General features: G+C 35.8%; 1 long non-coding RNA gene across 1 annotated transcript; it reads right to left on the reverse strand.

Annotated features, from left to right (window-relative positions):
• Positions 1–10,432: 10,432 nt before the first annotated feature.
• LOC125802233 (uncharacterized) lies at positions 10,433–11,613 on the reverse strand. Its single transcript, XR_007439253.1, has 2 exons — positions 11,256–11,613; positions 10,433–10,731 (listed from the first exon to the last, which is right to left on the reverse strand). It is a non-coding gene; the product is annotated as an uncharacterized LOC125802233 (long non-coding RNA).
• Between the last annotated feature and the right edge of the window lie 262 nt (positions 11,614–11,875).

Genomic DNA, 11,875 nt, shown 5'->3' on the forward strand with positions numbered 1-11,875 from the left:
CTTGCTGCAGCAAAAAAAAATTTAAATCGACAAACAGCTGTTTACGTACACGAAAGAAGAGACGGCAAGAGCGAAAGAGCGAGAGAGAGAGAGAGAGAGAGTGTAATAGGATAAGACACTCCAGTGTTTCATTGGAGTGCCTTTCACTTGCATCATCGTGTAAATCTGCAGTTCATTGCATATGAGCTCTTTTGACATTTGTCTATACATAGGCATTTTTATCCCCATTTAAGGGATGCTCAAGCATTTATTTATAAACAGAAGTTTGTCTCTCATTAGTTTAAAAAATGTTTAAATCAAAAAAAGAAAGTATATGACTAAACATAATATTTTAATAAAGGAAATACACTAGCATGCATTCATAAACCGTTTCATTTTCATTTAATTTGATGAAACGATAAATTCCTTGTTACTTGTGTGTAATAGTTTGTATAGCTTGAGTACCATATTTTCAGATGCTGTAGATATTGTAGGTATTCATTATATTACTAATAGATACGAATATTTTATTTTTATTTCTATAATTTCCAATTATTATAATATGTGAAATATGTTAATTTATATATATATATGTATATATATATATATATATATATATATGTATATGTATATATATATATAATGTGTGTATGTGTGTGTGTGTGTGTGTGTGTGTGTGTGTATTTTTAATACATGTAATATAATATAAAATATTATATTATTTACATTCATATTGCAAAAAAAATCTACATGAAACGTTTTCACATAATTAACTTTCTTAATAATCTAGGGCTGGCCCGAATAGCGTTTTTTGAGCTCCGGATATTCGGCACTGATTCGAAGCGAATATTCGAATATTCGTTTTTTAAAAAAAAGAGGTTAAAAAAAAAAAAAAAAAAAGCAAATCACGGCCCCTTTAATCCACTGAAAAATGTTCGATTTGCTCTGACCTACGAGACATATTCACCCCGGAGTTTTGGTGTTTTTATCCCGGATTTTTGTGTTTTCACCCCATATTTTTTCTGTGTTTTTAGCCCAGATTTCTTTGTGTTTTCATCCCGGAATTTCTGCTGCCCCACACCGCGGCTTATCCGCTGCGTAAGCAGGCTAGGAGGCTGCTGCTGCACGGTTTCTCCGCTGCGCAAGCCAGCCCAGTAAATTGCTGTTTGTGTTTTCACACTTAGGCTATTTGCTTAAAAAAACAAAAAAAAAAAAACGTTTGTTCAGGAAGTATTTTATATTCTTAAACATTGTTAATTATATTAGAGGACAGTCATTGTAAACTGCACTTGGTCTATTTCGGTTAAAGGATTGTGCAGGGCATATTACTGATTTTGTATTTTTGCACTTGGGCTATAAGCTCAATATTAAATATTTCGTTTGTTTAGAAATTATTTTATATTTTTAAACCATGTTAAATTATATTAGAGTAGAGGAAAGTCATTGTTAATGACGTTATTGTACTTGGTCTATTTCGGTTTAAGGATTGTGCAGGGCATAGCCGTATTACTGATTTTGTATTTTTGCACTTGGGCTATAAGCTCAATATTAAATATTTCGTTTGCTTAGAAATTATTTTATATTTTTAAACCATTTTAAATTATATTAGATAAGAGGAAATTCGTTCAGACATCATTTTTGTAGGCCAGGCTTTTGTAACCGATTTAGCCCCTACTGTTGCCACATTACCCCTTACGTTTTATTATATAAATCAGTTTCGAAGAGCCTGCATTTTTTTTTATCATGTATAATAGAGGTCTGCGCGAGACTGATTTTTAAACCCACTCTTCCACGCTCCCGCGTTTCTGTCTCGTTACCGCTCCGCAAAAAAAATTGCTTCTTTTAATCCCGCGCCCGCCCGCCACATACACATTTCTGCCGCTCCCGCCCCACGTTCCTAATATAAATTAAATAAACTACATTTAATGCTTCAAATTTACTTATATATTTATTAAAACAGCAGCGCCGTTCCTTACCCCAGTCCAAACACCATCGGTGTGTGCGTGTGTGTGTCGGTCCATCCTGCGCGTTGAGAGTTTTCTTTAGGTTTTTTTTTTTTTACAATTATTACAGTTTTCTTAACTATTTATTAATTTGCTCCCGCATCGTCTGGATTAAACTCCCGCTCCAGCCAATAACAGTTCAGTTCTGTCCCGCGCGCAAGATATTCTGACGGGACCCGCGAGAACAGAAGTGGTTAGAGTGAGGTGGAACTCTGGAAAGGAGAAAAAAAACGAATATCCGAATACCAAAATTAAAAACCGAATACCTACTCAACGAACGAATATCCGAATACCCGAATATTCGGGTCCAGCCCTATAATAATCTAACTTTATGTGGTTTTTAAACCATAAACCATAATATTTCTTTGCTGTTTTTTTATTTCAGGTCTTTAATTTCCTTTTATTTTTAAGGCTGTACAAATTTGTACTTTTCCCCTGAGTAAGTAAATATATTGTACCTCTAAAACTCATTTAATGTACACAACTTGATCTAAAACACCATGTTGTAATATTTAAGGGTACAATGACATTGTTTGTTCCATGGGGGATAAAAAATAACGGTGCAGCCCCCCCATTTTTCTGAGTGTGCAGTATCACAAACCACATAGGCTATTTGAGATTACAACTTGACATGGTCTGACAGGGTGTGTGTTTGTGTTGGTGTTTGTGTTTGTGTGTTTGTGTTTGTGTGTTTGTGTGTGTGTGTGTGTGTGTTTGTGTGTGTGTGTGTGTGTGTGTGTGTGTGTGTGTGTGTTGAGGCAAGAAGAAGTGTGTGATGATTTAGGCATGTACAGTTGCATGCGAAAGTCTGAAAACCAAAAAACAGCACACATGGGTTCTTTTAAGCAGCTGCCTAGTACTCTGAAAATGAAAACAAATTGTGGTGCCCACAAGTCAGGAGAAGACTACAAGATGATGGTTGTACAATGAGCAAAGGTGTGTTTAGAGAAAAAAGGGCATACAGTTATGAAAAGAACACCTTTCCAACTGTTAAATCAATCATACCTTGGGGTTGTGTTGAAGCCAGTGGCACAGATAGAGATAAAATGGATTAAATTCCAGCAAAAAAATAACACCATAATTTTGTAATTTTGACCGGAGGTGCCCAAACTTTTGCATGCCTTGTGGTTTCTACTAGCTTGTAGTTTACCAATTAACTTTTATTACTTATTCGAAATCCATTAGGCTTTTAGCAGCAGTACATGCTACAGAAGCAAACTTCAGACATCTTCAGCATTGGCTGATCAACTACAATTAGTAGAAGGGCGAGGGATCTCAGAACTGTTGCTTTAAGATGTTCAAAGCTGTTTTGAAGATGATTAGTTTGGATAAAATAACTGCATAAAACATCATCAAATGGTTCACACTGTATTGCATTGCACTGGGATATTAATCACCCATTAAATCGCCAGCCCATTAAATCATTCTCTGTATGACCAGCAGGGACGTGGCGAGTGTGATTTAATGCTGAGGAGGTTGGCTTACCAGTTCATCAGTTACAGAGTCCAGTTTAAAACCTACTCCTTTACAGTGGATTGTGTGCATGCACTTATTCTTCCCCTGTACCCGAACTGCTGAGTTGGTGATTAACAGAACCTGATAATGGCCTGGCCCCACGTAGCGCCTTCTGGGGTTCCTTAATCAGCACCCACTCATCAGGAATCAAAGCCTCTCCTCCTTCAGCAGACACCGGATACCTGCTGAGAAGCGGCAGAACAGCATGGGCACGTTTAGCGCTGTATTCAACTAGGCCATCGTTAGCTAAACGATTGTCTGCTTTTCTCAAGTCAGTGCTGCCTGGAAGGCAAATTGGTCGTCCCGTGATTATTTGAAAAAGGACTCCAGCCAGGCTTTCTGTTGGCAGAAGCTCTGATGCTCTATAACAGCAAAAGTAGGGCATGCAGCCAGGGTAGCTCCTCTTGATGATATTTGGAAAGTCTTATTTTTTTCATCACTCGATTCGTGTGCTCATTATGTCCCATTCCACTAACACTCGCTCATGGTAAACAAAGGTATGATGTAGTCACGCTGGAATCAGCGGCACAAGGGCTGAATTACTTAAGTCATGTGTGAGCAAGTTTTCAGTGGAAGTACTGTATGTTGGTGTAAATGGGTCTGTCTCCCTTTGTTTGTTTTTTATTTGTACCATTTTGTATGATTTGATTCTCTGTTGTCTGAAAGTGTCTTTTTTACATGACTCTGAAACCACGTTTCTACGTCGCAACTTTAAGGCTTTCCATGTTTATTGTTTATGTCTCTCTGCAACGGTTCCACAACCTGCTGCTGTAGTGACTCTATATTGCAATCAGGGCTGCAACTAATGATTATTTTGGTAGTCGACTAATCTGCTGATTATTTTTTCGATTAGTCAGTTAGTCAATGGTCCTTTCCACCATGTCTCCACCTCAAAAAATGATAGAAACAGCTGAACATGAGATTTAAAAGGCATTTAAATGTCTGGGTGTGGTTTAAACATAGAAAGTACTGATTATTTAGTAAGTAAATTTTTTATTTGTTGTGTTTGGGCACTTTTGAAAACACACAAGTTGAATGTAAACTGTGAGAGTGAGATATTTACCCTTTTATCTTCCATTGAGCTTCTGTCCCCAGCACTTTGTGTAACACAACTTCCTGGATGTGTCCCACACTTCTCAGCAGGGGAAACTGACCCTCTTGTTTATTGTTTAATGTAAAAGTTTGCACATACCCATAGTATGTGAATTGCTTTTTATGCACATTTTGGATGTGCCTGTCATGATCTACTGCCAAGATAGCAATGAACGTTTGCCTGTTGATGACTGCCTAGGTTTTTTTTTTTTTTTAGTGGCGCACGTTTGTTTTCCGATAGCAAGATAGCAATACGCCAGAAATGTCCCTAAACAAACCTAATTTCAAAATCATCGTAAGATAGGGCCCCAAGTCTTGGTTTGGAAGTTTTTTCCTCACCTGCTAAAGAACTGTATGTGCTGAGGCCAGAGTGGAACTGAATTCAATGATTAAGGATGCCACAAAAAAATATGTTCTATACACACTTGTGAATGAGACTTTAAACCAGAAGTTACTAAACCTTCTCCTAGAGATTCACCTTCCTCTGTGTTGAACATCCAATCTAAATTTAACACCTCATTTGGCTAATAAAGCACTTAAACTAAAGCCAGTGATTAGATAAATCAAGTTGGGTTGATTGGTGTTGCTGTTGAGATCTAAAGGAAGATGTGAATTATGTTAGATCTTAAGGAGCTGAATAGCATGGAATAGAAAGGGTGACCACATGATTATTTGTGATAATGTGACCATAAGGGAAAACATATGGGCGCTTTGTTTGCAATAAATGCCACTGTGTAATTGTGAACACCTCATTTTTGGCGTTTTTTAGGAACTGAAGAGTTTCATAAAATGATCTATAATGATAAAGGTTACCTAAAAACTACCTTTCCTAGTGGAGGTGAGGTCGTATGACTTTCACGTGCGACTCACATTTTTAATTAACACCTGCCATTTCAGTTTAAAATAGACACGGTTCAAACGTGTCAAGTGTATGTTAAAGTCTGCAACTCGATAACAAAGGTGTTACTGGTGCTGTGAAGTTACAGGGTGTGTGTTTCTTCTTTGTGAAACTCCCCGATGGAATCAGCAACACTAAACTTAATTAGGAATTACTTACTAAAAGGACTTTATCAAGCTTTTTAAAACCTGGTGTGTAAATGGCACCTTTATGTTAAGCTGTCTGTGATTTAGAACATGTTCAGCTGTGTTTAGAAAAGAACAGAAAACCTCTTACCCAAAAATCGCATTGTACAAGAGCCAATGGACAGATAATAACTTTAATTAATTAGCACTGTTAATTCGTTAATCACAACAATATTCTGTAATTAATCATTCTGTAAGTAATCTCAGTGTAGTTTAGAGACAGAGAAAGGGAGAGGGAGAAATAATGAACATTAGAAGAGGAAGAAGAGGTAAAAGAGGGAGAGTTAGTTATGAGATCTAATCCATATTTCAACATAAATAAACCAATAAACCGATAAACTTTCTGAAATCAAATCGCTATATAAACACAATTTCACCAGACACAAAAGTAATTATTAGAGGAAGTTGGAGCCAAACATGTTAAAATTATTAATTTGCATGAAAAAAAAAAAATCAATTTAAGTTTCCTGATTAATTGCATGCATTAATGCATTAATGCTAAAAACACTAAGATAAATACAAGCCTGTCCAGTGCAAATTCAACTCCACTGCTCTAGGTAAACTGATATTGACAGACATGAGATAATATTCTAGTATTTTTTTTTTGATTAAGCTGTATCAGAACAACTTTTTAGCTAAGTTTAAAAAGAAATGTGCTCAAAAAAACTATGAAAACTAATGAAATATTTAATCTCTTAATGTTTTTTATATTTTGGTTTACCAGTACATAAAAAAAATCTCTTTTTATGAAAACCACTATTTCTATGTAAACATGCACATTCATGCAAGTTTGTGACATTCAATATGCTAAGACTTATGGAGATGCATTACATTTCCAGCACCATTTTTATGTAAATATCCACATTTAGGCAAGTTTGACATTCGCTATGCTAAGGTCGGATGTTTTTGAGCTCTATCTTTTCCACTGAAGCTCACGTTCAGATGAATCTTGGGTGGATTTGATGTTCTCATCAGAAGCTTTTGCACAAAGTTGTGGAGTCCAAGTGCACACTGCACACCAAGAAATTCTGAAATTCATGATAAAAGTTCCAGTTACTCAAGTTAATTTAAGGTGAGAGTTACAGTGAAAATTATAATAAAAACATTACAATTAAATGGACAGTATATCTTTTATCAAGTAGTTGTTCACTAGATGTTTAGCGAACAAATTACAGTTTTATAAAATCCACATAAGCTGTTTTGTAATGTGGAAACAATAAACTATTGTAAAATAATATATTACCCGATCAACTTGCTATAGTGTATGTTCTTGAAGTCATCTTGCACTCATTTGTGTCAGTTCACGGTCTTCAATCTGGCAACCTGATTTTCTGAGTTTCTGTGGAGGAGCAGGAAGGTCTCTTCATTGTTTTGAAATTGGATTGCCTTAGTCTTTTTACATGCTTACTGTAATTTAGTACTTACTGTTCTATTGCTCAGATTTCTCTTTCTTTTTTTCTACAAAACCGCCAAAAAGGAAATCAGTCAGTTTTATGGTAAACTAAAATAACAGGTCTGTTAATTGGTTTATAAGAATGGGGCTTTCATCACACCATTGTTCACCACGACCACATGAAGTCACATTCTTCATATTTTCATATTTATACATAACATAATCCTTAATATGCTTATTATGTCATCTATGCTACACTTAAACTGTTCATATGTTAAAGAAAGAGGTAAGAAAGACAAGAAACTGCTCACAATTCAATGCACATCACATCCTCAATCATGTAACAGGTTGGCATGGACATGTCTGGCTTCAGCTGACTCACTGGTCTGTATTGATGATGTGACTGTCCTGCGGCAGCAGCAGGATGATTTCTGAAAGGATGATCACAGAGCCTTCTTCTGAGTTAACCAAGTACCTCAGAACACCTTCACTTTAACCTAAAGGTGTTTATTTCCTTACTTTGTTTAATTTGACTTTCTCAGGAATCAGGCTTTGTGTAATGTTTGTATCTGTCAGTTGGGTTTTCTGTCTTTCCCTCTTTTTATCTGGGTATCAGTATTGACTTTTGTATTTGGCAGTATCTAAGCTCTGAGGTATTTTTGGACTCTAGCTGATTTATACTACCTAGGGATATTTTCTAAATGGATAAGTAAGCACTTCTGTGAGTCACTCTGGATAAGAGTGTCTGCTAAATGCCAGTGTTCCTGAATAGCCAAGCCAGTCACCTAACCTGAGCATGAACTTCACTTACTCAAAGACACGACTGGAGGAAAAGTGTTCCAAGTCACTCTGGTAGGGAAATTGGTTGAATTACAGACCTGTAGAGCATCAGCTGAGAAGAAACTGTGGCCTGTGTCTGGGTCACAGATTTTACATGGCAGATGATCTGTAACTATTTTATTTACATCAAGTTACACTCTTCTACAAAAATCTACAAAAATGAGGGCTCTCAGTTAGGGGTGGGCGATATGGCTCTAAAATAATATCAAGATATTTCATGGTATTTTCACGATAACGATATTTCTGGCGATATGACAAAACACTGAATTAGAAAAAATATTTAGAATTTTATTTTTGCCTGCAATATGATCTGGCTAACTGAGATATTACAAATAAAATAATTTTATCAGATTTGTAACAGAAGTCAATGATCCAGAATGTCATGATAATAATAATGCACTCCAAATATCTCTTTATATATCCAGGATTAAAGTAAAATAAATGATACTGGACAGATATAATCTCTAGTAGATATACCATGAAAAATGAGAACAGTGTGAATTTTTCTTTTCTAAAAACAGCAAAAAAGTAGTACCCTGATGTGATAATTAGGAGTGAGTGATATGGCACGATATTTCAGGGTATAATATAGTTCACAATATTTAAATTTTTTGGCGATATAATCATGTTCGATATGATATGGTACACCCTTACTGTCAATGTTAAAGCGTTAACGCATGCAATTAATTTGGAATTAATAAAGTGTTATTTTCTGTAAGTTAATTACACCTCCAAGTTTGGTCGCAACATCATCCGAAATCTGTCCCGCTGACAGATTTTTTCTGGAGTAAAAATGCATAATGAGTGTGGATGCGTAATCGCCTAGGTGTTGCAGCAGAAACAGCACGTTAAGTTATCTCTCTTGCTCATTTATTGTTGTTTTAGCACGGCCAGTCATTTTATTTTTATGTCAAGTCTTCAATAAATGCCCAGTACTTCGCTTTAAAACAATTTCTGCTTATCTTTCTGCTGGAAAAGAACCTTAGTTTGGGTATTACCCCAGAATGGGTGAAAGGGAAAGGTTTAGCTTATTATGGCCCATGTAACTGTGATGTAAACTAGCTTCCCTGGGCATCGCTACCACGGTCGAGAGTCAGTAATTAGAATAAAGGTAACATTTGTTAACTACATCTGCACTGTAGTTAACGTCTCATTAAAATGTGCTTGTATACGCAGCGAATTAAGTACTAATTCAGAAATACTTACAACTTAGCTGAGAGGTTCACAACAAAGTTAAAATAGTTTCCTTCATCCAATTTATCATGCATTCTTTATTCCAGCCCCCTACATTGAATTTTATCTCCCCTCAAACATACAAGTATATACTAGTACTTTAATTGACACCACTAATATAAATATAATTGCATGTTACATTTCTTACATTCATTTATTTATTCAAATATGTACCATAAAAATGTGCATCTTATCTTAAGAACAAGTATGATTAATCACAGTTAATCACAACATTGTGAATAATCTGATTAAATTTTTTTGTTAATTGACACCTCTAAAAACATATTTGCAGAAGTTCCTAATGGTGTTCAGCCATAATGTATCTGATGCAGCGTAAATTCATACACGCAGTTATTGCACGGTTATTTTGTGGTAGGGTTGGAATGTTGAGAATGTGTCCAATAGCATCCCACACATTTTCAATCAGGGATAGGCAATCTGGCCATGGCATAGCATCTATGGCAAGCTCTTGAGATGGCAGCAGTTTGTGGATCTCTACTGTCCTGATGAAATGTAAAAAATTTAGGGCCACTTTTTGCAGTACCTTAATATTTATAATTAATTAATTTAATTAATATAACGTGGGCTGTCAGAATCCCTGTAGTAAAGAACAATGAGTATCTGGCATTGTATGAAATTGCATCCCAGACCATGACACCAGTCCCTCTGGATGTGTGAGGTGCAGATTTGTTGGTTGTCTCCAGTGAGGCAAAAGTGAGGCTTGTTGCTGAAGTTGACCCGTTGTAATTCTGAGTCACAGTCTGAAACAACACCAGTGCAGTCTTGGGTGACACCAATGTGGTGTTAAAGGCAGTCATCATAATGGTCTACAGTAAGTGTGCATTTAGTAGTGTGTTGTGCGACCTTCTGCCAACGGTTCTACTTTGCTTCCAAAGAATGCTACCAACACAACATGATGAGTCAGAATTAAAGCATGAACAATGGAGCATCCTCATATAGTCAGTCATATCTAACATTATGACCGTCTTTGCTTACGTCACAAACACAGCTGAGCATGAAACATGAACTGTTTGCGTGTTTCACACAGTCAAATGAACCCACCAAGTTTTATTCCTATCAGTTGATTCCTTCTCCATACATGATTTTTTTTAAATAATGAGTGTATATAAGTGCCTAAAAGTAGCTCTAAATTAGGGCTGCAGCTATCGATTCTTTTTGTAATCGGGTACTCTACTGAAAAATCGATTCGATTAATCGAGTAATCGGATAAAACATTTTTTTTGTTAAAGAGCAATTAAAAAGGAATTTTACTCAATAATGAATGACCAATTGGTTTCCTTTTTTAGATAAGTTATATTTTTAAATTCACAACATTTCCAAATTGCAAATACAAATAAATAAAACACAATAAATAAATAAATACCACAATAAAAAAAATAAATTTAATTACATTACTTTCACATTTGGATTTCTTGTAAATAACAAATATAGGGTATAAATCAATAAAAAAGGCATAAACATCGTCTTTGTGTTGTGCATCTTAGCTTCTGAGACGTTGTCAGTTCTGCCAGTGTTGGATCAGTGTGCTGCATTCTTTTACCACCAAGCCGCTTCTCCAAAATATATCAGGACCTGTGCAATAATTGTGACACAAAAGTATTACAAATGTTGCTTCTTTCTTTATTTATATGTTGGACTATTTGGGTCTAATTACATCACTAAGACTAATAACTCTAATAATAAGTTCATGGCCGTGCATTTATTAAGATTGACACCTATCGCATTGGGGCACATTAGACACTAGTGGTAATCAATATTTTACCCAATAAATAAGAGACACACTTCCTTATATGAACAACAGTGTTCATACTTTTTTGTCTCACTGGCCAAATGTACTCTTAGATGAAGAAATCAAGCATTTAGTTTCCAGCCAAAGTAACTTCAGTTTAGCTAACTTTTAACATTTTTATTGTTTATATTCTGAACTCCACAGCGCTGTGTTTACTGTTTACATAAAGCCTGTATGAACTCTGTTCTAATAAACTAACCACACATTATAGACAGTGCTTCTATTAATTCACACTCCAAAGCGCTGTCGTTTTGTTATTAATTCACATTAATGTTAATCTCATTGATTTATTATAAGTTATATTTACCTGCTCTCTCGGCGTCCTTGCGTCTCGGGTGTCCTCGGCTCAGATGGTGCAGCATTAAAACGCGCTGTTTTGGCACTGCACCGAGTACAGGTCACAGTTCGAACATAAAATGCTTTTATTCCTTTAAAATCGCTGTTTTCTCTCGCCACTTCCATTTTTGCCGCTGCTCAAACCTCCGTCTCCTTGTTCCCGGGCAGGGTGACGTAACCCTGAGCGCGTTGTCAAAATAAAAGTCGCGAAAATACCGCGCGCTGAGTTTATTAATTAAATAAACGATTACTCGAGGCACAGAAAATTAATCGATCAATTTTGTGAATCGAGTTACTCGATTTACTCGAGTAATCGTTTCACCCCTACTCTAAATGCAGTCAAATTAACTCATATATACTGCAATTCAATCTATCATTCTTCTATTTCACATCCAGCATGCTAAACAACAGAACAGACACAACAAGGTATCCAATCACGTACAGCAAAACACTTTCTCCATGAAAACATTATTATTTCATCACGCCTGTGTCAATAATAAACTTTTAAAAAATCTGACAGTAAAGATGAAGCACACGGCACTGATTAAGATTAAATGCAAATGAAGTCTAATTATCATTTGCGGCATAAAA

Source organism: Astyanax mexicanus, chromosome 5, assembly GCF_023375975.1.
Source record: "Astyanax mexicanus isolate ESR-SI-001 chromosome 5, AstMex3_surface, whole genome shotgun sequence".
NCBI lineage: Eukaryota > Metazoa > Chordata > Actinopteri > Characiformes > Acestrorhamphidae > Astyanax > Astyanax mexicanus.